At 44.4% G+C, this 27,729-nt stretch overlaps 1 protein-coding gene across 1 annotated transcript in view; it reads left to right on the plus strand.

The window, feature by feature from the left end:
- Positions 1 to 6,632: 6,632 nt before the first annotated feature.
- The window catches only part of LOC144151946 (cholecystokinin receptor type A-like), a 134,510-nt gene continuing 113,413 nt past the window's right edge, over positions 6,633 to 27,729 (plus strand). The window contains exon 1 of the mRNA XM_077683129.1: positions 6,633 to 8,377. The gene's annotated coding sequence lies outside the window, so the exon portion shown is untranslated. The remainder of the gene's footprint in view (positions 8,378 to 27,729) is intronic.

A 27,729-nucleotide genomic window follows, 5' to 3' on the forward strand; every position in this document is an offset into this window, starting at 1 on the left:
CTGTACGGCGGATGCGTGAATGAAGGTACTCTAGGCTGCAGAGCGGTCGCTTCCTGTGATGTCATTTGGGACCACGAAAACGCACGATTGAGCGGGACAATAAAAATTTTAACCTAAATTGTTTAATTTCTCAGTGAATAAAGCACCGTTTGTATCCGGCCAAGTGCTGGGGGCACTATAAAACACGAAATCTTTCGAATAAAACCAACTTGCATTTTCTCTTCATGGCTCCTTTAAGAAAGCCGGAGTCCAACAAGACAATGCCCGTAATTTTCAAATTTCTTGACGCACGGGACAACAGCAGCGTACAAAAGAACGGTTATAAACTAAAAGATACGAATTTCTCGATTGGGGAAGATTTTTCCCAGAAAATTTGAGAAATACGTAAGAAACCAAATCGCTATAAAGGACAAAGCTGCATTAGCATTCACCAGATTGTACCCAAATGACAAAGCCTATGTCTGGGACAGCGATAAGGGTGAGAGAGTACCACTACAAAAAAAAAAAACGAAGCCACGAACGGAAGCCGCCCAATCGCACGACAGCACGCACACGCACAAGGCACATCTCGCTAAACCAGAGCGCACCCCTAGCAAAACGCCCCGTTCACTTTGACAAACGCTGCGGAGGAAATACTGCAAAAGTCTCCAAGGAACAGAAACTACGAATTATCAATTTAACTGCTCAAAGTATTAGTAACAAAACAGAACAGTTGTAAATTTTGTTACTTCAGCATGACCCTCACATTACTCTGGTTACTCAAACCTGGCTGCACAGTTATGTAAGTGACGACCACGTTTTCCACCCAGGTATATATACCTGGGTATATATACCAGAAAGACAGATAATCGAGGGGGGTGGGGTTGCCGTTTTGATCAAGAAATCAATAGAAGCAGTTTTTATAAATAACGTTTCTGAGCTTGAGTGCACATGCCTTAAATTACGTTGTTGGGGCTTCAGCTTCATTCTGTACGCTCTGCATAGACCACCTGATGCCGGAATCGATTACGTTGCCGAATTACGTGATCACATGTTGGAGTTCAAAAACAGCAAGATATTACTGATTGGTAAGTTTACCTTCCCAGGCGTTAACTGGGAGCGGTGTCAGACAGGCTATGAATCCAACAAACAAATAAATATTCTTTTTGATATTATGCTTTCACATGATTTGGTTCATTAGTTAAGGAACCCACTCGTATGAAGGGTACATCCAGGTCTACATTGGATCTTGCTTTCGTTCACCGTGATTTTACTGAGAGTACTGTAGCAGTGGAACAAGGCTTGTCCGATCATGACCTTAAGTAGTTGACAGTTAGTTGACAGTTAAGTTTTAGCTCGACAGGTGGGAGTAAGGGTTAATTGAGAATACCTGAGTAACCTCAGCTTTCCTGATGACGTTGCCTTGTTAAGTAATTCGGGGGAGGAATTGCAAAGCATGCTTACCGCGCTTGTCAAACAGAGTAGAACCGTGGGCCTGAAAATTAGTATGCCGACAACTAAAGTAGTGATCAATAACCTCGGGACAGCACAGCTGTTTGAGATAGAAAGTGTATGGCAGCTACATCTTACCGGTACTCACCTACGGGGCAGAAAGTTGCAGGCTCACTAAGAGGGTTTACCTTACAATGAGGACGACTCAGCGCGCAATGGAACGGAAGATGATAGGTTTAACATTAAGGGACTAGAAGAGAGCGGAGTAGATCAGGGAACAAACGCGTATTTAGGACATATTAGTAGAAATTAAGAAGAAGAAATGGACGTGGGCAGGGCATCTAATGCGAAGGCAAGATAACCGTTGGTCATTGAGGGTAACAGAGTGGATCCCTAGAGAAGGCAAGCGTTGCAGGGGGCGGCAGAAAGTTAGATGGACAGATGAGATCAAGAAGTTTGCAGGGATAAATTGGTCGCAGTTAGCGCAGGATCGGGGTAGTTGTAGATTAATGGGAGAGGCCTTTGCCCTGCAGTGGGCGTAGATAGGCTGGTGATGATGATGATGATGATAAGTTGTAGCGGTACACAGTTCCCTGATGCTGTCAATACGTGACCGTCTACAGTGAGAGTATGGTTACAGAAAATGGCTGCAACTCTTGTTTTTTTACGTATTCCGAAACACATTCTATAAAATTATCAGCTAAGATGATAACATTACGGTAAATTGAGTAACCTTTTTTTATATTACGCAGTACAGAGAAACGCTGTAAATATTGTAGAAGTCTCGTATGCTCTCATTACATGGGTATCAACGGCAGGAAAACGGGCAGCATCATGTTTGTCCGCCAGAGTAAGTCTCCTCCTTTCAGGCTTCATTCATCTAATTAATTACAAAGTATTCCCAATTGCAAATTACGAACAGCGTGTTTGTTTCGTGCCGTGCGCCTAGCTCCAGTGGTCATCCTTCCTCGCACAGCGTAAGGGCAGTGAATTTTCCCCCCTTAGATCCGCTGGGCTTTATTGTATGCCACGCAGCCGTATTAGGCAACCAGTGTAAAAATAGCATCGTTAACGCTGTATCTTCCCTAAAGCTACTGAGGAAAATGAGACCAGGCGAACGTAAATCTGGCGTACTACATCTCCCAGGGCGTAAACAAAATTGCCCTACGCAGCGGGTGCATCAGCTGACACACCAACGAATGCTCTACTGCCACCGTACCAGATCTTCGCTTGGCTTCCGTGCATCAAATTTGGAGCGTGCGGAAGTGTTTTTTTTTTCTTGGCAATGAAGCAGGGAGTAGTACATGTCGCAGTGTCGTCGCATTTGACACGTGTCCGTGCTGGGGAAGAAAACGAAGAGGAATTGACAGCACCAGAAGCAGTCTTTGCAAGCAACGCCCACGACATTGCAGAAACAACTGCTGACCCAGTCCTGATACAAGGCATCCCACCGTATGTGCGCATATAAGACGAGCCTTTGAAGGGCAACGCAGAAATGCCAGCCTCCTTTGCCCATTGCAATTCTGAGTTTCCGTTCTACAAAGGGGGAATGTGAAGCAAGTCAGTAAAGTGTAGTGCTTTAGGGAATATTATTTCCTGGCCGCTATGCATACTTTTCTAAATTTAGGATCAAGTTCCCCATTCGACTGTTTTGTTAGCATTAGGCGGGCAAGTTGTAGGTGTTACTGCGTGCCGCGAAGAGCTTCGGGGCACTTGGAATTCGCGCTTTGAGCCCGCCGTCATATCACAGGGCTCAAGGCGCTGCTCTGCCGACCACAAGGCCGTGCGTTCTGCTCCCCAGCCACGACAGTTGAGTTTTTGGTGATGTTTTGGTACAAGTCGCACAAAGTCCTGTAAGCTTAATCATTCGGCCAATCTAAAATGTTGCGGCGTTGACAGAACCCGTGCTGCTTCAGTACGCCAAACACAAGTACTAATACTTCAAGTTTCTATTTGGGACAACTGTAGGTATAGCAAGGCTGAGCATTCCACAAAATTTCCCACCTGCTTCGTATGCTCGGCTGTCGATCTATCATAGAATGAAATAAAATTGTAAGAGCCCAAGCGAAGTTTAACCACATGTTGCAATCAGATCAGTGGGTACAAAAATCCATAACGGCTTACATTTTAGAATTCACCATTCTTGTTTCTAACCTTCTTCCCAATAAGAACAACTGGGTGTTGAGAATACGCCAAAAATGAAAGGAAATCTAAGTTATCGCTATCGTTTTGTTCTTCCTGTCTTTGTTGCTTTTGAGCTGTTTGTATTTTCTAAACCAACCGTCTCGTTGCACCGTTCGGATTGGTTCCTGTCTTCCCCCGCGCCTCGTCTCTTCAGGGAGGCGGCAGAACGAGATTTCGATAGCCAGGCGTGCAGCTGGGGTCCGCCATACCTTTCGTCCATGCGGCGACCATTACCGCTAAGCCTCGCCATAAAGAGCAGGAAAAAACTCGACGACCGTACAGCCGTATCAGACAGCGTGCTCCTGACGGTGAAGAGAAAATTGGTATCCTGGAAGCAGCCATCCTAAAGAGTGGACGATGGTGAACGCCACGGCGAAACTTGCTCTTGTTTTTATTTTTATCCTGCCAAAGGCGAGCAAAGCTTACTGCAGCAAAACATGAAAGCTCAGGATTCAGATGATAGAGGGAAGCCGTTGCCCGGTCAGGGTGAGGCAACCACGTGGACCAGCTGTCTGCGCTTTATGGACACTTGCGTCGCGCAGAAATGGCGCTGTAAAATGGATTTAAGGCTCCTGGTATCCGGCGAGGCTAGACTTTCATCTTCGCAAAAAAGAGTTTTCGAAAAACAATAACTTGCTAGGTAAATTGGTTTGACGGGAAAGTTAAAAAGGCTTGGTTATCGAGAGACCCAAAATCAGCCGCTTCGTATGCGAGGATAGATGGTTATGGTGAATATTGCCCTGGAAAATAAACCAATAGCGTTGCAGCATTGCACGCTCCTGCGTAAACGTAAGAATTGACGCGGGCTGCGCAGCAAGCTCCACACGTCTGCTGTTGTTTAAGGTTTGGTTGCAGAATTTTTCTTCGTGTCAGCACAATAGGATCAGCGGCAAAGCCTACTTTTCCGTGAATTCGCTGTCCATCTAACGTAGATGTCTCGGGAAAGGTTACACTCCGTTTACTGATAAGACGACTCTATATTCTGCGCAGTTTTGTTCCCTAGACATGAATATTTAGTTCCCCACAAAAATTCGAAATTCCGTTTTGCTTTCAATACGTGGACTTCTATGAGAGAAGCATATGACCACCGAAAACCGCCGTAATTCGTGAACTATTGTGAAGTAATTTGCAAGAAGGTGCACTGATCGATCAAATACATAAGACTGAAAAGTTATCGGCATTTCTTATGCCTAACTACCAGAAAATGTCACTGCAAAAGCTTTGAGGACAGCTAAGAAGTCTTTATTGCGCAATAAATGAGAGAGAATTTCTATCCTAATGGATTGGCCGGAACTTTGCGAGGCGTCTTTTTTCCTCGGCGCAGTAAGGAGCAGAAGCAGTGGCGCCCGGGTTCGATTTACATTAGCTACTCCCACTCGCTGACACCACTTTGTCCCATCTCCTCACTGCGCCCCTCTTTGTTCTGCTCTCCTCTTTTTCTCGACTTTCTTCGTGGTGGTGTGCAGACGTCTTTTGGAGCTGCGATGGCTGCTCATTTGGCTCTTCTATGCGCGTTTCGCCGCTTCCGCTGCTTTTCGGCACGGAATTGTCGTGGGCGCCCACGTTTCCGGCCTTCTGCATTGCAGCACATGCGGTACACCCATGGTACGAAGAGCAATGCACGCCCGGAACACAGAGCGCCGGCACTGACGCCCCCTCCTGCCCCCTTTGTGGAACTTCCCGTTTCAGGCCGGCACACGTCGCTTTCGAACATGTCTCTAACACGTTTGTAAAGCCATGTACCGAAACCACGAGGGCTGCACACTGGTCAATCAATGCGTGAATGAATGAATGAGTGAATTTATTGCGTGAAGACGTGAAAGGGAAGTCCACCAGCAGGCGCAATTTGTCCCACCTAATGGTGGACACCGGAACGCCCACTATAGTGGGTGGATGAGATGACAGGCAGATAGAGGGCAGAGTCAAATGTGAGAGAGGCTATATATAAAAAAATAAAGGGAGTGGAGGGAAGAGAAAGTTTCGCCTGCAACGTCAACCGTGTTTTCTATTTTTCACATGGTTGGCCGCTTCGCAGTCAATCCACATTGCCAGAGCATAGTTGGGGACATTTTTTTTGTAAGGAAAGAACCGCCGCCACGCAGACGGCTTTGTGGTGGCCAGCATCGAACAACCAGAGCATCCAACTTGAACCATTCTGTCGATGTAGCACTCAAGTGATGTGTAAACCCCGCAAGAATGCTTTTATGAGAAAGCGACGGAAATATTTAACTTATTTCCAGAAATTTGTAAATGCAAAACAGAATGAAGGCTGTAAGAATGCAGGGGAGAATAGTCAGGGCGAACTTTGTTCGCAGTAGAACATCTATGCGCATTGGAAAGCGAGACCATCTTGCAAAGTCTGCGTTCCCATGGTAAATTGAAAGGGTCAACTAAAACGCTTAAAACTTACAAGAGGCGTCATATATCCCTGTCAGCAATGCAGCGTTGTGGATTTATGGTGTGGTTGCTGTTCGTAGTTGAAACCAAGTCCGGTCAGCAGTTCGCAGTGAAAGCGTACTCACGGAGCAGCACACAAAAGCAGGGACTCATCAAGGTTCGATGATACAGCTAACCGAGATATTTTCGTTCCGTCAATTCAAAGTAATCAACCAATCAAAATGTTTCAATAAAGGAGTAATCTCCATCAACAACAATACATCCTTTGATGCAGTTCGCAGCACCTCAGTTTTCTTCACAACGTTTCTAATAACGTTTGCGAACATTTCCTACAGTGTTGACTTTTTAAATCTTGTATTCCGCCGCGAAAGCTCGCCAATGCGTATTATTACCACAGACAAAAAAAAAACATCCTTTAGCGCGGCGAAAAAAAGTTAAGCGCGCCCCAGCTCGAGTAACCTGCGGTGCTCGCTCAACAGTTCCTGACCCCCGCCTCGCTACCGAGGCCGTCAACGCGCATGCGCTGCAAAAGAGCGCGACGCGCAGCGCCCATCCCAGCTCCGACTGCTCCGTTCTGCCCGCGAGCATCCGACGCGGGAGTCGCATCGCAGTCGTGGACCGGGTCGGAAGTTCGCTCGTCCAGTTCTCCCCGGTGCTCGACCGCGGCTTTGCTCCGAGACGCGCACAACGGTCATCGCGAGCGGATAACGAATTCTCGGCGCCACGAAGTTTCTTCGTACGCACAGCCGTTTCGCTTGCAGTGTTGGCTAAACTCCGAATTCTATTTCTTCAAAGGAAATTGGTTCCGTCGCCGATTGAGTGAGTGACTGGGTGTTCGCGAAAGTTCTGTACTTGTGCTGACGAGTTTTTAAAGATAGACTGAAGGAAGCTTCTGAACTATTTCGACTAAACTCGACCTTCGATCATGTGAGCAAGTACTGTTTTTTTTTTCGTCCCCTTTGGTGCCTTTTTCTTTTTTGTTAGCCATTTTTCTTTGAACTTCCTCGTTATTAACGAAGTTCTTCGGTTGCATCGGTCGGTGTTGAAAACGTCGGACTCAACTGGCTTGAACTTGATTATCCTCACGGTGGTTTCTATAAGTCGAAGGCCTCTCTGTCCGGTGGAACCTTCAGCAAGAAAGCTTACCTAGAGGCACTGCACTGCACGACACCAACAACAAAAACTTTCCTGCTTGCTGCGCTACTCCTCCCGCATTTTTGCTGTCAATGAGAGGATCCGAAGGAAACCTTGAGAATTATTCCTAGCGGTAGGAAAGTAGCATTCTTGCGCCCGTGTGCGATCTATAGTTGACACCAGTGCGCAGTTGTGCTAACTGGACTTGTTCGTTTAGATTATTAAGTCGGGACGGACAACCTTTTCAGGAATATTGCCCCACCCGTTTCCGCCTGCGTCAACGCTGAACGCCTTGGTAGTCGATGCTAATCCCTCAGTTATTTTTTTTCCTTGTGTAGAAAGTTGGCGATGATAAAAGCCCGCAGTACGCATTTATAAACGAAAAAGCGGAGCCTACTGTCAATAGGATGAGGAAAATTATTACGAAGAACAGAATTTTTATCGATGCGGGATTGTCTAATGAAAATTATGAAGTAATATTCTAGTGCACCCGTTCTTCCTACGCTGAGCACCAGCTAGGTGCAGTTATTTTAGCGGAAGAAATTATCTTGAATGCGCCCAATAACGCGAAAGACAATTTTTAAAGATACGAAATAGCAAACGTCACCCTGATAAGAGTAGCTCCATCGTCTGAGCACTAACTGGTTTTAGCGATTTACTCAGCGTCGGAACTTGCGCAGGCCGCATGAAAACAACACGAATTTTCCTAACAGGAGCCACCTTTGAGATGGCCAGAGTTACTCCTCCCCGAAAGGGATAAGCGAATTAGGCTAGTTTCCTCGCGGCCCATTTGTTAGTCCCGCTTGAAGTTGCTTTCAGTAGCACTTCTGAAGTGTTTGTAGCAAATAGTCTATCGCTGTGACCCCGACAAAACGCAAGGAAACAGGCACACATTTCTGCAAGCTAGTGCGGAAGCCCAACAAACGTTGTCCGAGCTTAGCTATAGGAAGGAGACCGCCCTGCTGCATTTCCTATGCGTATTTCACAGTACTTGGGCGATCTCAGTGACAAGAACTTTTCAATAGTGTCTTCTGAGGACGCTCACACCACTCGCCGGTTGCAGATGTGTGTGACTCCACGTGTTGTGTAGTGCCTAACACTGCCCAACTCCTGTTGTGACAAGATCCGAAAAAAAAAAACAGCAACGGCACATTGTCCAAAAAAGGCTGTCTTCGCTTACGGACTTCAGTAATTCATCGCCACTGTCTCCGGAACCAGACCCATCGGTCGGGTAAGTCGACCGCCATGATCTTGTTCTCTTGACAGAATATATGACTCCAAACTTTCAAGAGCGCTAGAAAAGGGTATCACCTGCGGTAAAAATTGCCGTCAGTGGTTTTATTTCCGTCAACCGCCTCTTCGACATACACCAATCACAGTTTACTAAAATTTAGGCCAGTGTTACTGTTTTCTAAAACAACATAAATATTTGGATAGCTGCGGCTCCGTTAACATGATATTCTTACCAGTGACCTTTCGCAGCTCATCCTCCCTGGATTGGGGGGAAAAAAGTGTGATATTTAAAACTGCAAATAAAAACAGGAAACAACGTCCCCAGTCTTTATAGCGATGATTTGTTGAAACTTCAAGAGTGAATCTAAAAAGATTAACCGATTATTTGGTTGTTTTAAGTGCAAGTTTTGGTACAGTTATCGCAAAAAGATATCTACCCCCAGTAAGTTTGACACGGTGCAATATGAGCCGAATATCGTCTACCGATGCATGAACCGACAAGCTAAGTGTATGTCCCCAGCATTTGAATTTATTCAAAGGGTTTTTCGCTAAAGGAGCTCGGGAGGCTTCGAAACAACCAAACAATGTCTTTATGCAAAGTTTGTATTGTTTTTTCTCTTCTCTCCCACGTGCAAAATCAAAGGTTGGAGAAGTGTACTTTCTTTAAGCGGAAGTTTCGTTTAATTTATGTCCTCTTGTGGTTAGTTTCAGAGAGTATTTGACGTTTTCTTGCTTTCCGCACTTACGCAAGTGCGTTGATGACAAAGTATTCACCGACTAGCTTTTAATACCTGCTTTCCGCATGGCTGTCCAAACATTCAGAGCACTTGGGTCGTGCGTGCATGGGACATAAATACCCGACATACTTTTTTGAAATGAGTAAACTGATAGAAAAAAAAAATATTCAGCGCACGCATTTTGAGGCCTACGACGTCACAGCCAACAATTTTTACAATTTTATTTCTATGATTTACAGCGTCCAATGTTATTGTCCCCACGATTTTTTTTTAAATGTTGCCCCTGGCTTTTTGTGCCCCAACTCTTCTTTCGTTTATTTCTTCAGCTGGTATCCTGCATCAAGAAAGGTCGAATATGAGTAGAAATTTATTCCTGAAAATTTAGTTCCTGGAGCATTTAAAGTGTAGCATTCAGTGTAGCGAAACTTCACTGATATTTTTCTGTGACTCCTACAGCGTTTAACTTGCCAGGCAGAAATTTGCGCAGCTTTTAAGCACTGCGGGGTGAATTAAGGGGAATGAACCAGCACCAAGGTTTTCTCATCCGGAATCTGAAAAAAATCGGGCTGTTGCGCTCGCTCCTCGCGAGATGGCAGCAGGAGCCCCAAAGGCAAACCCCGGTAATGAAATTCGAAAAAAAAAACAAAGAGAACGCCGCTGATTGGAAAGAAAGGATGGTTTCGGCAGCGGAACTCAATGCTTTTAACTTAGGTGAGGTTGTTTGAATTTGAGTGAATAAAATATATGCATCCAGAAACAACGTGCCAGTTTGGGCTTCATGGCGATGCATCGTGAGTTACGTAAAAACGGGGTCGAAGACGAGGGCGCCACATCGGCTCCTTTTCTCGTGGGGGCGAAAAGACAAAAAATTCCCCGCATTTCCCCGAGGGGAAGAATGTGAAAGTGCGAATGCACGAGTTGAATTTGCGCGGTTCGGTAATGTTCGCGAAAGAGAGATCACACACACACACACACACACACACAACTACAAAGAAAGAAAGATGCATTTATTCACAGACACCTATTTGTGTTGTCGTTGTACTTGATTGCTAGAGCGGATCTCAGCTTTGAAATTTCGTGTCAGTACTCCTTTAAGCAGGTGCATTAGCCCTTCTCACGCCCGATTCTTGGCCAATCCCCCACGTGGGTATGTGTCATGTCAGCGGCCAGGCAGCGCGCGCCCATCTCCCCCCGTTGCCAAGGAAGACGAGGAGATTCCTGGCCAATCCCCACGTGGGTATGTGCCATGTCAGCGGCCAGGCTGCGCGCGCCCATCTCCACGTGCGCGGACATCGCCGGTGGACGCAGGTTCAGGGTCGCTTAAGAAGTGCATTGCACTTAAAAAAAAACGTGTTGTGAGATTTCTCCACAGGTTAAGGATCGCGAAGTGGATTAATTTAAAGCGCAGCCTCCCACTACGGAGTGCCTTCTAGTGCAGGTGTAACTTCGACGTGCAATATGTCTGCTTCACTACTGTAACTTACTGTGAAATCAACAAGCCCCTCAGCTCCTATTGTTACTGCTTTTTTTTCTTATATTTAACAATGAACTAAATTACCGCATGTTTCTACCGATGGTTTTTAAAACTTGTAGCTTCTTAAAAACAGTCTTGTTACAATAAAGGTTGTGGAATGACGAATAGTCATTGTAGGCATTACATTATTTGCAGCGCCGAATATTCTATTAGGGCGGTGCAGTAACCACCGAGAAAAATATTTTTTTTTATGCCACTGATCGTGTTTAGTGGTCGCAGATACCCAGGAAACCGAAATCTCGCAAGTAACCTGTGGTGTGAGCGACCACTCCTTCTTCGCGAATGTACCTAATGAAGTGCTGGACAATGCTAAATTGCACCAGTAGCATTTTAGGCGATGTTGCTTTAATTTTTTTCCATCAAAATCGGTCCCCACTTATAATATTTTACAAGTTGTAGGGACGTAAGTGATTCTGACTGCACGCTACCATATCGTTCATACGTTGAAACCCAATGCATTGTCTCCGATATATTGAATTGTGGTAATTCAAAATTTGCAAAATAATTCAGCAATACTTTTTCTCCATTTTTTGCCGTCAGTCTGGCACAAATAAACTCAACAAATTGGCGGGCGATCACAGTGATACAACGCGAATCGATAACGCTCGCGCTAACGCTATTGGCGGTGAGCGCGAACACGGGCGGCGCTGCGAAGCGCGCCTCCGTGACGTCGGCTTAGGGATTCTCGCATTTGTCGTCTGCTTCACTCGGGCTCGCTCTCCGTGCTGTTTCCTTGGGTTCGGTCAACGTCTGATGCTTCTCCGCACCAGAATTGGCGTGTGGGTAACGTTTTATTACAGTAAGTCTTAAAATCGTATGCACTAGCTTATGGTTTGAGTTAAAGTATAGTTTTGGATACCGCTACGGAAGAAACATTGCCGGCGTCGCCCCATTCCTCGCGAAGCCGGTCCTGTGCGGGGTGTGAAGAGTCGGAGCTAGACGTCTGCTTCTGTATTCAGCAATGTTTCTAACAAAGGCAACAGTCAGCTGCTAGTAACCAAAAACAGAGAAAATGGAAGATTAAAACAAATTCTAGGCCTTCAAAGCTGCCGGCTTTGGCAGAAGGCATTACGATTCCCGGTAATCACACGCAAGGTGAAACAGTTGTTGCAACCTTGCCGAACGCCCGAAAGAATTATATTACATCACTTTACGTTGTCATGGCGTGAAAGTATACCACCATGCACTATGGGCCGCGCAAAAACTGCAGGTTGAGTTCCAAATAACCCACTGTGTGCATAGGCGCGTGGTGGATTTATACCGGGCTTCTAACCAGTATGGAGGTTTTTTGAGGAAAGCGGGTCATGTCTACGTTAAAGATACAGTAACACTATGTTTGTTCAGACCTAGAGGGATATTTCGTTACATTTTCCACAGCCATATCATCCCTATATTCGGATATGCGTTATAGGAAAACTGCACTCAAGAGGAGGAGGCGGAGAAAACTTTATTTAACAATGAAATCGAGCTGGTTAGTGAGCCGGGCACAAGATAGTTAAAGCAATTTTCTTCGATTCATAGATCGCCATCCCGAGTAGAGTTTGTTCTTTGCGCCTGGAACAGTTGGGAATGAGCTTGGAAATATTAATCGGTTGCGAATCTTGTAATGTATGCAGGTATACTCTTTATTCCGTTAGGGAGTATGTCATGCCTTCAAAACCATAATAATGTCATCATTGTTCGGGTTGAGTCAGTTCGTTATGATAACGATGGTTACGATAGAAATTCGGAGTACGCAAGCCGCCTTCGAGTACTGTGGACAACGTTGTTTGGGGCGCGATCGCGCGGGCGTAGCACAAACCTTCTCATTGTATTTGCATGTGAATAAACAAAGCACGCTGCGGATATGCACCTTCTTGCACGCAGCCGGAATGAAAGCCAATTTGTGAAGGTAGGAATGTATGCCAGACAACCTGAAGAAAATATCCACAGTATCTTTTTGGGCCTCTCAAACATTCCAAAACCTCCTAATAAGACGTTTGTGAGGGTGCAGAAAAATTAAAACGTTGGGCACAAAAAAAAAACAAGAAACATTATTCTGATACAAGACTACAGCAACTAAAGAAATAGAAGACAGTCGTTTTATTTCCTGCTGTGCGATGCGTGCGTGTAGAGCCCCGCTGCTTGGTACGTATCATTAGACTGTCGATTCCTCATAAGAGCATCTCGAAAATACTGCAGGGAAGCCTACGCATTTTGAATACTTATCGAGGAGCTCTGAGTGCTGATCCTCGCGAATAAGCTAGAAAGGACGAGTTACACACGCTCTTCTGACCGATGCTCTGAAGAAAGTTCTCTATCTCCTCGTGGGTTGCAAACTTGTGGGGGATACAGCATCAAATTATTCAGGTGCATCCGAAGCTGGTAAAGTAACTTAATCACTATAAATACTCTTTTTAATGCACTGCAGCAACAAACCGGGCGATTTCCAGGACAGAAACTTCCGCGCCTCACAAGCGGACTGTAGCAGACGACAGCGGTGCGAGTCCCTAAGCCGACGTCAAAGCCAGAGGGCGCCACTCAAGCATCTCACCGCCAATACCCTGGATGAAACTGATCTTATTCATGGACCGCACTTTCCAATTCGGGCTTATTGTACGAGATGACCTAAGCATCGAAGCCAGTTCGTATATATTGATATAATCAGTGGTGCCAAAGGCGAATGGAATGATAATAGCTGTGGTAGGTGGCGCGATGAGGGTAATACGCCCAGGTAATACGCCTAGACGTTCTCTCGCTAACAACTACAATTGTACCTATTCTTTAAATATCCGTGAGGCGGCTCAGTGGACAAAACTGTTTACAGCTAAACACGTGCTCATGTTTAAATCGCGGCCGCTGCAGCTGTTTCTGATGGCAACGCAAAGCGAGAACGCTCATGTGTCGAGATTTTGGCCAAGCTTAAACATCATGGTGACTTTTGTAGCACGGCGTGTCTCACAGCAAAGGTTTTGCTTCTGTGAGTAAAATTCACAATAAATTAAATGCATCAGCAAATAAAATCAAAACACAATCTTTCACAATGCGACATAAAACCATAACGCATATCAGAGCACTATCCGACAGCTTGCGCTGTAAATTAACGCGTCGCAACCAATTGTGTACAATTATTCAGTTTTTTTTTGGCAGAATGAACTGAATATCAAATAAATTTGCGACATTAAATAGCCGAATTTTTTAATCTATTGCAATCCTACATTGATGGAATATCGAAAACAAATCAGGGCGCTTAGTCTGGAATCAATCGCAACGTGTTGGCGCGACATTGTGCGCTCAGCTTTCGCGTTCAGTTCGCACCACACGGGATTACACGCAGTGTTTTCTATTTCACGTCTAGCAAAAATGGACTACGTGCGTGAGCTTCGTCAGGTTACACGCCAGTGCGCAGTGAGGCACGCTTTGGGGGTTTTCGGCAACGTCGTCACGAAACACGGACAACCCAAGTAAAGTACACTCAATAAATACTGCTTTAGGGAGGGTTGCTACAACTTATGGAAGAAGATTCCGCCTCGCGCATATCAAAATATGCGATTAATCTAATAACAGTGACGTTATAAAAAAGCTTGTTTCGGGAAATTATCCTGCTTCGCGGATGTCAAAACATCCACAAAATAATGAAGAACGTTATAACCTCAGCTTGTTCTCCCGTAAAAAAACGGAGAGAGAAGTAGGACAAATCCTAATGGTACCAAAAAAAAAAACTTCTTACTCGCCTTGTTAAAATTATACGGCACCGGATTAGAGAGTTTTATTTTCAGGAAGAAAATTCGTTAGCTACTCAGCAGGGAATAGTTAGATTGAAACTGCGTACGGCTATGTAGAACTTTATCTTTTTTCTTTTCTTCTCGCTACAATAGTTTAGTCCGCGAGAAGTTGCAGTTTGCACTGCAGATAAGGCGTACGGTATTAGCCAGCGCTTTTCCATGGTGCGTTAATTAATGGTCCGATTAGTGAGAGCAAGGCAGAAAACTGTATGATAAAATACTGAGCCAGCATAGTATACATCGGCAGTGCCCAGGTAACGATTTAAAGCGCGCTCATATTTTTTTCTACGTATGGATTACGGCACTTCAAATTCCGACATTCATTGCCTGTTGCTCATTATATTTATAAACGAAGGTTGAGAATAATCTGCACTTCTCCGCATCCCGCTCGTCTTTCTTCATTGCGCAGTAAACTCAAGCCTTCGAAGCAGCCAGTTTTCCTCAGCTAGCGCAAATATCCCTGGCATTCAACAGTGCGTGGTGAGACGGTTGGTTATTTTATTGAGAATGCGTAAGACAACTTGAATTCGTATCTAGGCATCGTGGACTACGCAAATCGGGATTACGGCGTCTTTATTTGCATAGCCAAAAAGAAAGCGTGAAAAAGTAAACTTTGCGAGTGCCGCTGTGAAGTACGTCATGTGGTAGTCCTGTTGTACGAAGCTTCTCTTCCACATTCATAAATGCATCTTACAGAGCACAACCAAAGAAAACTACACTTTCACACACGACCTTGCTCCAGGATCACCGAAGGCCACCAAACTAAACTACATTTTTACACATAACATTTCTGTCGGCGAGAGTTTACTTTGAATTCCATTGAAAAACCTTTATTTCTCTCTCAGCGAGAGGAGACTGGAACTAAAGGCACAGACGGCCTGACGGAGGTCCTCAGCCCACCACGCACAGTGTGCGCAACGTATATCTCAGTACACTTGTCTGCGTATGCAATCGAACCGCGCAAATCGTTCTCACAAATAGGGGGATAAGAAAGTATTATAAAGAAACCAGGAAGAGAGTTAGGGAAATCATGTGAGCAAACACAAACCAAAGGATTACAGCCCACAAGTTCAGAGAACTCACAGTCATCGAAAAATGAACAAAAATGAATATTTGTCTACGTACAGATATACATACAGTTATACAAAATTCGACACAGAAAATAAACGATCTCAAATACTAACAACAGGACAAAGAACGCAAATATGCAAACAAAAATGTTTAGGTATCTCGAAAAGTCCTTTGTACGATCGCAGCCAGGGGCAGCATATCTCCTACTTAGGAATGCGTGGTAGTTAAAAGCACGGAAAAAATCTCCTCAATCTGTATGCGGTGTTGTAAACAGTAAAAAAACTTACAAAAAAAATTGAAAAACACACCATATATATCCTAAGCTCATAATGTATTTCATGCCTGATTGCAATCGTCTTGCGCAACTGTTACGGCCAGTCTTTATTTTCTGTAGCACCTGTTAGGCACTCTTTTGTTTGTCTTGTTTTTGTAATCTTGGCTTTATTTATATTTTTTGTAACCTCTCCTTTCTATCATCTTAAAATAACTTGCGGGTATTGCTTTCTGCTTCATATTCTTCTCACTTTATATAGTCTTCCATTCATTTTATACCAAGCGCGTCAGTTGTAAAATAACCGTATTCTTCTCCGACGCACTAAGAAATTCTCACAATATATATAACACAATTACCTACATGCCACGTAAAACGTGGCTGGTGCATAAATTATTGGAGAAACATGAAACTTGCTTTTCCTAAAATTTAGTATATATCACCATAAATCCTTTAATCACTCAAGAAAAAAACGTCAAATGTCAAATTATGAACTTTGAAGTAATTTAAAATAGGCCAAGTTAAGGAAGGAAACTGAACAAAATTCTTGCTATATGCGTCAGCTTGGCATGCCGCAGCAACCGAATCGTTAGGTGCTTTCTTTTTCTCAGAATGCGCGCGTTTGAAATTGTCGAAATTGTTTCCATCACTTGCTCTCCAGCCCAGCACACGAAGGAAGCTTGAGACATAGGAAGGTGTTGGCCGAAATCGAACCCCGGTTTATCTACAACAGGCAGCTAAAAGAAAAATGCTAAAACAAAAATATTTTTTTTCGAGCAATAAATCTGATATTTTTTTGCCTTTTATAGGCCGATGAGAGGTTTGGCTAGCTGGCACGTTTCATGCAAGATTGTTTACTGGATCAAATATCAGTCAAGATACTTTGCGATAACGCTGACAATACGGGGAGACCGCGTTAAAGTCAACTGGTTCCTTATCGCATGAACTAGACAGCGCTTGTCTCAATGCCTGCAGTTCCATTCAGGAAGCTTGGAGCCAGAGGTATTGCCCGTTTTGCAGTAGCGTGGATTAATCCCAATGAAACAGTCATCTCTCACGAGGCGAGTACAACGAATACCCATTATATCAATGTCATCAAGGCCCAGAGAAATGTCGTTATAATAAGTAATTTGGTTTGTGCACTGGTGTCTCAAACGGAAGACTGGTGGGCTGAGATCATGGCTGGTTTCAAATGAAACGGTAATTGGATTAGAGCGATGTTGTTATTATGAAGGTAAGCTACAGTGAAATGAGATGTGTTTGAAGTGTTTGTTTTACCTTACTTAACGGCGTACTACGTTACCATTAAAACACGGCTATCCGTTTTTAAAATTTTTAATTATTCGTGCATCAGGCCCGCCTTGGGCATCTGCAGCCATCTGTTTGGCCCGCTATTGAAGCAGAACTCGTTTTAATGGTCATATAAAAGGAAGGAGCAAACACTCGCTCTGGAGTTACGCGTTACTGAGAAATCTATATTTTTTATATTCAGAGAGTGTCCTTTTGTGCAAGGAAAGGAGTGGTCTTGGCGTAGTGCCAGGCGTATACAGGGACGAGCCAGGCACAAGCCTGGAGAAAAGCCGTCCTCAGTACGACAGAACCGAGAACGAAAGAGCGCATTGCTGCGGTTTTGCCGCCTCAGCATGGTTGGAGATGCTGCTAGGGAGGCGTCAAGTCGAAACGCGGTTCGCCACGTGCTTCTGCCGATACGCCGATTACGCACCGTCTCTGCTGGTGCCGTTACTGCCATACGCAGTTATACAAGACAAGTCAAGTCAAGTCAAGTCAAGTCAAGCCAAGTCAAGTGAATTCAATTCAATTCAAGTCAAGTCAAGTCACGTCACCTCAATTCAATACAAGTGTGCAGCCAGTGCGGGGTTGCAAAAGAGAAAGGAATAGAAATGACGTGGACGAAATTTTGATACTGGTGGGCAACTAAAGCAGTGACAAGGAGCCCCTGCTAATAGGGAGAAACCACCATTACTGAGACGGTAAGAAGGCTAAGCACAGATGGCACGATGTACGAGGCATGTGAGGGAAATCGGGACCAGTTGGTTCGACTTCATTTCAACAGCGATCCCTTCTTGTACCGTATTTTTGCGCGGTTGAAATGAATACGAGACACGTGCTAGTAACGCTACATTGCGGACTTTTGAAGTTGGAGCCATGTGTGCGTATCGGGCTAATGCTGAAGCTCGCAAAGGAGAGAAACGAGATGCTCAGGCGTTCTCAATACACACCAATGAATCTTCAATCATTTCTTTGGTACAATCGCACTGCGCGGATCAATGAAATTAAAAAAAAAAAGAAAGGCACACGCGTTCCTTATTGCGAAAAGGCGAGTTTTGTCTTCTATCCCTGTAAGTAGAGTTGAAACTGGTTGAAACGTGCTCAGTTGGGGATTTTTAAGGAAAGACAAAAAAAAAAAAAAACAAGATCCTGGCGAGCGCAGCTCATAAAATGAGCAGCTTATATTGCCTCAATAGTGCAGAGAGGACACTCGTTGAGGGCCTTTAATTCTTGTTTTTTTCAATGCACTGACTCTTCTGCATGACCACCAGGAACATCCCGCGATCCTACTGACGTACCAGTGCTGTGTACGAGCTATTCCGGAGATAACCGGCCTGCACTACAGCGCGAAAGCTCGCTTGGTTGCGACGAAAAGCTACAAGAGGCCACTAGCTCTTCTTATCATCCATAATGATCTAATGATTGTTTTACTACGTACACTATGCGCCAAGCATACGTGGCTTTGATGTGTGCCTCACGAAGACGATCAGGCATTTTCTATGCTCTTGAAAACAAGCGAAAAGATTGGACGTGAGGACAAAAACTTCCACGTTGAGTTTGCTCAGTGTATTTTGTATTTGTTTTATTTTTAATTAGAGTTCGACTGCCTTTAAACCTTTCACTTTTCGTTTTGTGTTTTGGTTTAGCCCCCTCCTGTCTTTTCACATTATTCCTGTTTCCGTTTCGGTGTCGGGCTTTTCAGAAAGACGCTGCATACAGCAGCTACGTAGGATGGTTTGGTAGGTCGGTCATTTGTAGGCCCTATGTCCAAACAGCTCAGTCACCAACGTACAGCGTCTACGAGCTGAATTCGGATTCAAAAAATTATGCAGAAAAGCGATTGAGCAAATGAAAGTTAGCTAGCATGTATAAGATGTGCATGGTGCTCGCTTCAGTTTCTGCCCTGGTGATAAGCAGCTTGTGGCGAGGAAGTGCGTGGGAATTAGCCGAATTGTTAGATATGGAAAATTCTCTATACCCTAAATGTATTTCTCTGTTGTTTTATAAAAAAGGGGTGTCGAGATTATCAAAAAATATGCTTAATATTCCAGACAAGTTGCACCCCCGTTAATTTCTGTACATCCATTTTATTTAAAGTTGTGTTTATTCCTTCTTTTTAGAGCTATTGAAGACGCAGCGTTGACAAAATTATCTAAACCGAATTACCATGAAAAACAATGGAAGGTTCTATCACATCACACTCTGAGACAGCTTTCGTTGGAGCTGACAGATAGAAAGTAATTGTAGATGATGTTTTCGTGCGCGCCCATCGGGCTATTTGCTTTTGTTTCATACGGAAAAAACATTGGCAAGCAAACATTCATTAATTTGGACATGTGGCTGTACCCGCCTGTTTAAAAATATTCTCGAAAGATCTGCTTTCAGTTTCAGTTTCAGGTTATTGTAACAAATCACAAAGGTACAGTGCATGGTGACTGGTTTACAGAAAGAGGTCCCGAAGTGTGGCACTGCGGTGGTACCTCTTGTAAATGAACAGCATATTAATACATAGTAGCGATCGCAACATTAGACAAAGTACACTCATAATAATTTCGTTCACAAAAACAGCACACATCTCTAAGATATACATAAAGCGCGGAGACGTATGGCAAAAAAAAAAACCGTAGGAAAAAGACAAGAAAAGAAACTGAGCAAAACCTGAACTAATTCCTGCAAACTAATCAGCTGAAAGGCGCAGTTCTTCGCGGATGATTTTAATAATTGATTGAATGTAAGATGAGCGAGTTACGATAATTTACCATTGATAGCACAGTCGTTCCATAATTTAATGGTTGAAAATGCAAGTGTAAACATTGGCGATTGCGCTACAATTTTACCTGCTCGTCCACTTTGGCAACTTTGTCACTCGTTTGCTTTAGTCCGCTTGGGCACCAGCAGAGTAGAGAATGCAAACGAGAATTCCAGACAATAAGAATAGCAAGAAAAGTTGTTTGGACCAGCCTACCTTGTGCAGTTAGACTTGAGCAGTTTAAGAAGTTTCAAAAGCTACAGAAAGAGGCTCACAGGTCTGCTTAGGCTCTGTTCTTCTGCCCTTACCACCCGTCACTCAGGAAAGCTGACGCGCCTAAACCTCGAATCTTCAAATTCACTTACTTTTTGAATGCCCCAGTGTAATATGCACGCAGCCTCGTTTTTGGATGACCACCAATTTTATTTTTGATTGCCGGATCTGTGGGCAAACGCTTTAGGATTGTAGAAGGCAGTCCAATCCAAATTATCCTGGATAGGACAAGAATATTCTAGCTATTACGCTAAAAACAAACCACCTGCAAAAATACGAATACACTCGATAACACATTACTCTCAAATGAACTAGTGCTTCCTCTCCGTTTTAGATGCATTGGTGCATTTAACTCTAAATAAATCTTTCTTCCTATTTCAAACAAGGCGGAGCTTGCAACGTACTGTTAGAAAGCCTTCTTGCGACGCATTAAGCATGAAACCCAGAAAACCTCGGAGAAGAAAAAAAAAAAAGGGCTGGGGGACGCCTTACCGCTTTGTCAGTGAATGGTAAGGCGTTAATTAATGTCAAATCGCTGTTCCGGGAGGCATGAACACTCAACATAAGCAGATGGAGGCTCATCAAGTCCATCGCTCAAAAAACAAATTTCAACCGCCCATTAGTGTCCGAGAACTTGACACCAGCGTGAACTCGGAAGAAAGGCAGAACTCGAAAACGTTCGAGACTGAGGGTGCGGCCCGCGACATGCCATTCTAGAGTCCTCGTGGGTCTTACCCTATTCACCAGTGATGTGTAATGTACGTCAGTAACGTACAGTCTGTCAAGATTTTGTGTGCCACGGCGACCGTGGCCTTGCTGCGCTGCGCTTGCCGCTCTCAGCTGGTTGCGCGGCTGAGAGAGCGAGGGGAACTTTTGCTCTTGCCATTGTAGTGTGTCAGGGGCCGGCGCCACAAGTTCTGCGCGAAGTTCCTGCGATGCAATGCGATTTTTTAAGTGCGAATGCACTTTATAAGCGACCCCAAACCATCCACCGCCGGCGGCGGCGGCGGTGGCGTCGGCGTCCGCTGTGGTCCTCTATATTTAAAAAAGAAACAGCATCCGGCGCCAGGTTTCGATCCGAGGACTTTGCGGCCGCAGCGCGGCGCTCTACCGACCAAGCCACGGACACGACGCTGATATCAGTGTTAGTGACGCGCCTTATATCTTTAACGCATTCAAACTACGTCGTCAGCGGCGTGCGTTGGCGACTCAGCGGCGTTATAGCGGCTTGATAACTGCGTGGTGTACACGTGATACTACAAACCCGATGGAAGAGATGGAACAGAAGGCGGCGAGGCGGTGGGCTGCGGGGGCCGAGCGCAAGCGCCGCAAGCAGGCCGACAACCGTGCATTCGCACTTTCACATTCTCCCCCTCGGGGAAATGCGGGGGAATTTTTTTTGGGGGGGGGGGAGGAGAGGGGGGAAAAGGGCTCGAAACTGTCTGGCGTGGGGTGCCGACACCTTAACAGGCCGCGAAGTGCCTGCGCTGAAGCCAAGTGCTCCTGCTCTGAGAAACCGGCCCCGCTGCGCTTATCGCGCCAGCCGTACTGCGAAAGGAAGCGCTTTTCTTGTAAAAACACTGCGCTAAATTGAAATTAACGAAGACGAAGGACGGCAAAACACATGATGGAGACTAACGATACAAGTAATGGACATTCCATGTTTTCCCATTTATTAATTGTGGGGTTTAACGCGCCGACGCAACGAAGGCGATGAGGCGCGTCATAGTGGAGGGCTCCGGATTAATTTTGACCACCTGGGGATATTTAACGTGAGCCGAAATCTCGTACACACGGGCGTTTTTGCTTTTCGCCTCCATCGGAAAAGCGGCCGCCGCGGCCGGGAATCGAACCCGCGACCTCGGGCTCAGCAGCGAAACGCCTTAGCCACTGAGCCACCGCGCCGGGTGTTTTCCTATTTATAAGCGTGGGGTCACTGTGAGGAAGCTAGAACTGAAACAGTGGGCGTCCTAGTGTGCGTCACTCATGAATGACGTCACACATAAGCAGCCTAACAAGCCTATTTACAAAAATGCGATTGGTATTCTAGGGTGATCTCCGACGGGTTTTTCGCCAGTATCCTCCAAGCCCTATTCCCGTGGTCATAAGTACCGCCGTCCTTCGTCTTCCTTCGTGTTCCGCCGTCCTTCCTCTTTTAATTTCAATTTAGCGCAGTGTGTTTATAAGAAATAATGTACCAAGTGGCCAAGAAGCAAGCTCTCATTAAAGGAAACGCGTAGGTTCCCCTCGCTCTCTTCATCCGCGCGACCAGCCGACAGCTGCAAGCGCAGCGCCCCTTACCGGACGCGCGTCTGCTCTAGCCACGCTAGCCGTGGCCCCAAAAATTTGACAAAGACTGTACGTCAGTGAAACGAGCGAGCGGATACCGCCGCCGTCATTCGCCGCACAGAAAAGCAGGGAAAGAACATTACGTGGAGTGGCAGTTCCTGTGCTGCTGTGGCCTTTCCGATGCCTTAATACTTAAATGGAACAAACGCTGGTAACGGTATTATTTTTCTTTGGCACAAATGGCGCATAAAGTGTAAAAGTTATTATTTGCACTTTACCTACACATATAAATATACATGTGCAAAGATCACCGGAGGCTTCCTGAAGGATATTCACCATTTCTGGCCCCTCTGTGGTCTCCTTCTCGTTCACTGCGTCCTAAAAGTCTGGAAGCTATGGGGGGAATTGCATATCTCACGCTTCGACCACATATTCGTACCAAGTTCTTTATTTTGATGTAAGGATTGAATAGAGTGTGAGGGTACCGTGGAACGGCAGCAAACAGTTTAGTGGGTAATGGGGCACTCGATAGATTGTATGTACGCACTTGTTTGGTTTGGAAATTAAGTGCGCTTACGGTTAGTTATTTCGCGAATTACGTTACCTTATCTACTATACTGTACTCCTTTACTTACTTCAAACGCATGTGATGGGTTCGTTCCTTCACACCCACTTTCTTGTGCTTGTGCCTGGTTTTCGCATGCTGTAGTTATGACTCAAATCGAGTCACCTTCAGAGAGAAGCCTCTTCAAAATTATGTAAATTAATAAGAAAAAAAGCTGCGTTTCGAGGTAGAAAAGGAAAACAATGCAGGAGAAAATAAGTTAAAAATTGCGGATAGCGTTTCAATCACCACGAAGTCAGTTCTTTTGAGCCAGAAGAATAACAGATGATAACAATGGATGGCTTTCCAGATTTAAGGTTTCTAGCAACGGATATCTTAACTCAGCGACGGCCCTTGCACACCAAGCTTTGGTCGTCCATTCGAACCGCTAGTTTTAAAGCTTCCGTCCTTAAAGTGACGAACAACATGGACGCGCGTTGCGAGCTCGAGACGCCAACGGAAACGTGATGTAGCGAGAAACAAGAAGAGGCTTAACTCATTCTGCAACACAAACAAGAACGGCTGGGCTGACAGCGCACCATCCGGGCCCGTGATTCTTGCTGAGCGAAGAGGGCTCGTTCATCGTGACGTGCCGGTCAAGGACGGATGGGAACAACGGAGCTTTCTTAGCGCGAGCTGTGTTTGTGTCGAGACATGGTCGCGTAAATATCGCGCCCATGTCTCGCGCCCATGTAAATATCCCTGTCCAGACCAGCCACGATGACGCGCTGACGATGTTTGCGAGTGGCGCTAGCAACTGCGTGGTGCCAAGGGCCGTATACGTCTCTTAAATGGCCGCTTGACTCAGCTTTGCTGAAATTATAGTATTGTGGGGCGCAATGGCATCAGTCAATAAAACGGAACCAGTGGTACTTATTTACACTTACAAAAAAAATGCCACGGGCTCAGTTTATGCGCAACTGCACGTGGAAAACTACAAGTAGTGGAAATTGCATGTTTTTCTTTTTATAAGCGTGAGGTAACTGCGAGGAAGCTAGAACTGAAACAGTGAGCGTCCTAGTGTGCGTCACTCATGAATGACGTCACGTATAAGTAGCCCAAGAAGCCTATTCACAGAAATGCGATTAGTATTGTAGGATGATATCACAGGATGTTTTCGCCAGTATCTACAAAGCCCTATTCCCGTGGTCGTAGATACAGTCGACCTTCAAAACAAAGAGGTGTGTGGGAGTGGGTAAGTGGTAGAGGGAATTTAAACAAGGGGAAAGGGTAGGGAGAGGGAAGTTGAGTTGAAACTAAAAATTTGCTACTGAAGGCGAAAATTGCTTATTGGATGAAATGGACAGCCATAGTGATGGGTTCTATGCACATACTTTTTTTTTTTCAAAATCAAATCCTCCCATGCTCGTAAATTTGAAAGATACCGTTTATTTACCACAAACCGTTTACGAAATTTTAGACGGCATGTGGCTTCTGTACCACTTGTCATTAAAATCAAATGTTTTTGTTATCGTGTTTCAAGCCATGAGCACTGTTTGAGATTACTGGTCAAAGCAGGTTGCTTGGTATAAAATTTGGAAATAAAGCAATAAAATAATTTTTACAGGGTATTTTTATGTACACGTGGATTTCTGGTTAAATTAGTATTTATTTTTTATTAATTGTTAATCACATACTGCGCACCAATATGGTCCATGCAGGATAAGGGCGACACAGTTCAAAACTCTTCTGCATAAATACACTTCTGCTGCAGTATACATACACTGCAGAACAAAATTCATGTTATACTACAAAGTCAGAAAAAACAAGGGATAAATACAGGCAAAGAAGCGGACTTAAGCGACAAGAAAAAGTTATAGAGTTTCATCTCGGCGTGTCGAGCATAGGGGAATCATGGGGCACAGCATTCCCATCAGACACTGTTCTCGGGAAAAATGAAACTTGTAAATGTTGGTACGTGCAAATATAGGTGTAATTATAGGTGTAAATATAGGTGTAAAATATTGGTGTAAAATATAGGTGTAAAATAGGCCTGGTTGTGTCCTTTGTTATGTAATCGGGCGTATGCAATCCTGATCTGGAAGAGTATAAGAGGCGGGAAAGGTTAAGCCGTGCAGTTTTCCTTCGGTCGGCCAAAAGTTCAAGGTTCGCATTTGCAACATGGCTGACGATGAGTCGCGACATCTATACCGATTGTGTATAAATCGAGCAGCTAATCGTTGTATTTTTTCTATTTTTTATATTACCAGCTGTATGGGGGTACCGCACAATGCTGGCATATGCAAGAGAAGGACGAACTATCAATTTATAGGCTCTAAGATTTAGTGAACTAGAAGAACGACCCAATTTATATTTTATAAAGCCCAATTTTCTCCCGGCAGCAGAACATATACCATCAATATGTGCTGTCCAAATAAGCTTCGATGTAATTGTTACGCCCAAGTACTTGTATTCTTCTACTTGCCTGATAGTGTATCCACCTACATTATAAGTACTTGAATTTTCGGATTTTGTTTTCTCGAAATTAATTACCATTTCCCAGTTTTTACACCATTCTTTTATGTAGTTTAAGTTCTTACACAAGTCATGCTGGTCAGTGATAGAATTTATGGTATTAAAAATTATACAATCGTCGGCAAATAACTTAACAGACACGTCAGGTTGGATGGCTTGAACTAAATCGTTAATATAAATATTAAATAGTATTGGCCCAAGAACTGACCCTTGCGGGACTCCAGATAACACCCCCAAATACCCAGAGCTGTAATCGCTTATATCTACGTACTGTTTTCTGTCATTTAAGTATGCTATGACCCAGTTAATTATTTCCGGAGGAATGCCAAGATCTTTCATTTTGTCTATTAGCTTGATATGCGGGACCTTGTCCAAGGCCTTTGAAAAGTCCAGAAAGATGACATCAACCTGTCTAGTCTTGTCCAGGACTTGGGAGAACTCGTGAACAGTTGCTAATAATTGCGGGGTGGTAGATAATCCCCGTCGGAAGCCATGTTGCGTGCTGTTAATTACATTATTTTGTTCAAGAAAATAATTTACACATTTCGCTATGATGTGTTCAAGTAACTTGCAACAAATACAAGTCAGGGAGATTGGTCGATAATTACTAACTAATAATCTGTTACCTTTCTTAAATGCCGGAATTACACGTGCTAGCAGCCAATCGTCGGGCACTGTAATAGTTTTAATATAAACGTCAAATATTATTACTAGGAATCTAGCTAGAATTTCCGCATACCCCTTTAGAAAAATAGCTGGGATACCGTCAGGGCGGTCGATTTTTTTACTTCTAACCACAATAATAGTTCTGTCATCCCTTCCAAGGATACATTTATTAAGGTTGAAGGACATGGCACCGTCATGATACTCGAGTTTTGTGGTCTTGAAAAAACGCTCTGAAAGTAAAATTGAACGCGTTTGCTCTTTCATTTTTATTTGTGACAGGGGTTTCTCCGTTCATTACTTCATCAGGAATACGATTGTCTTTGTTTTGTAAGAACTGGTGAAATTTCCGGGGACTCTCTGACGCAAAGCGGCCTAGTTTCACGGTGGAATAATGTTCCGTAGCCTCCCTCAACTTGGATGCCAGAGTATTTCTTAGACCGAGCAGAACAACATCCTTAGCTATTTTTCGCTTTCTTCCCTGTTTAATTTTGCGTTTTAAGTGAATTTGATGACGCTTTATCCCGGGGTTCGTACGGCCAACTTTTTTTAAGTTTATCTGAAACAAAATTGCTAATCCAGAAGTGTCAATAAATTTGAACCTTGTCCATAGAGAGTTAACACTGCCGTCGCAAAATGATGGCAAAGCTTCTTCTAGGTAGTGAACAATCTGGAAATCGTCTGCAGCAGAATACTGTTTTACAACTATGGGCTCGGGTCTAGCGGACCTTGTCCGACGATGTAAAGAACAATTAAAGTTGACTAATTTGTGATCAGAAATGCCATCAAAAACGGTTGCCATGCAGGATTCGAAACTTGTGGAACAGAAAATGAGATCTAATATTGAAGAACTTGAACTTGAACTTGTCACGCGCGTAGGATTAAAGACTGTCTGCGTAAGAGAGTAAGCAAGCGACATGTCCAGTAATATTTCAGCACATTGCACATCGATTGAACCACAGTTCATCGATTGCCACTCCATGCCCGGTATATTAAAATCACCCGCGATAATGACGTTTTCATTTCGGTATTTTTCTAAGTGCTCGTACAGGTCTCTAAAGAAAGCAGGTGGGGCGCCAGGGGGCCTATAAACTCCCGCAGTAATAATGGGGTTACCAGAAATTACAGCTTTACAAAAAACACTTTCGTGGCAGCTAATAATATCAGGCAAGTAAACAGGCGATACCTCGCGTTTAACAACAATAGCAACTCCGCCCCCTCTTGTTTGACGATCTTTCCGATAAAATGTGTATGAAGGAGGAAATGTGCAATTATCTGGAACGTCAGGGTGCAACCATGTCTCCGATATTACTGCTACGTGTGGGCCGTAAGAAAGCAAAATGTGCTCGAGATGCTCTTGCTTGTTGCATACACTTTGAGCATTCAGGCACAGCAGTCGGAGAGTCTTTTGCGCATCCTCAGTTTTATTTTGGGTTTGTCATTTTTCCGAGCGGGAAGACTTACGTAGAAACACCCTGCAACCAGCTTTGTCATCCCACCCATACGCGTCATCGTTTAAAAACAACTTGTCATGCACCAATTGCATCTTATCACCAGTACGCTTGTCCTGTATTCCAGATTTCCACAACTTATTTCTTATGCACAGCGTAGCTTGAGAATAATCGTGGGA

This window comes from Haemaphysalis longicornis, unplaced genomic scaffold (genome assembly GCF_048455015.1).
Source record: "Haemaphysalis longicornis isolate Haplotype H1 unplaced genomic scaffold, Haemaphysalis longicornis Haplotype H1 scaffold_9, whole genome shotgun sequence".
NCBI lineage: Eukaryota > Metazoa > Arthropoda > Arachnida > Ixodida > Ixodidae > Haemaphysalis > Haemaphysalis longicornis.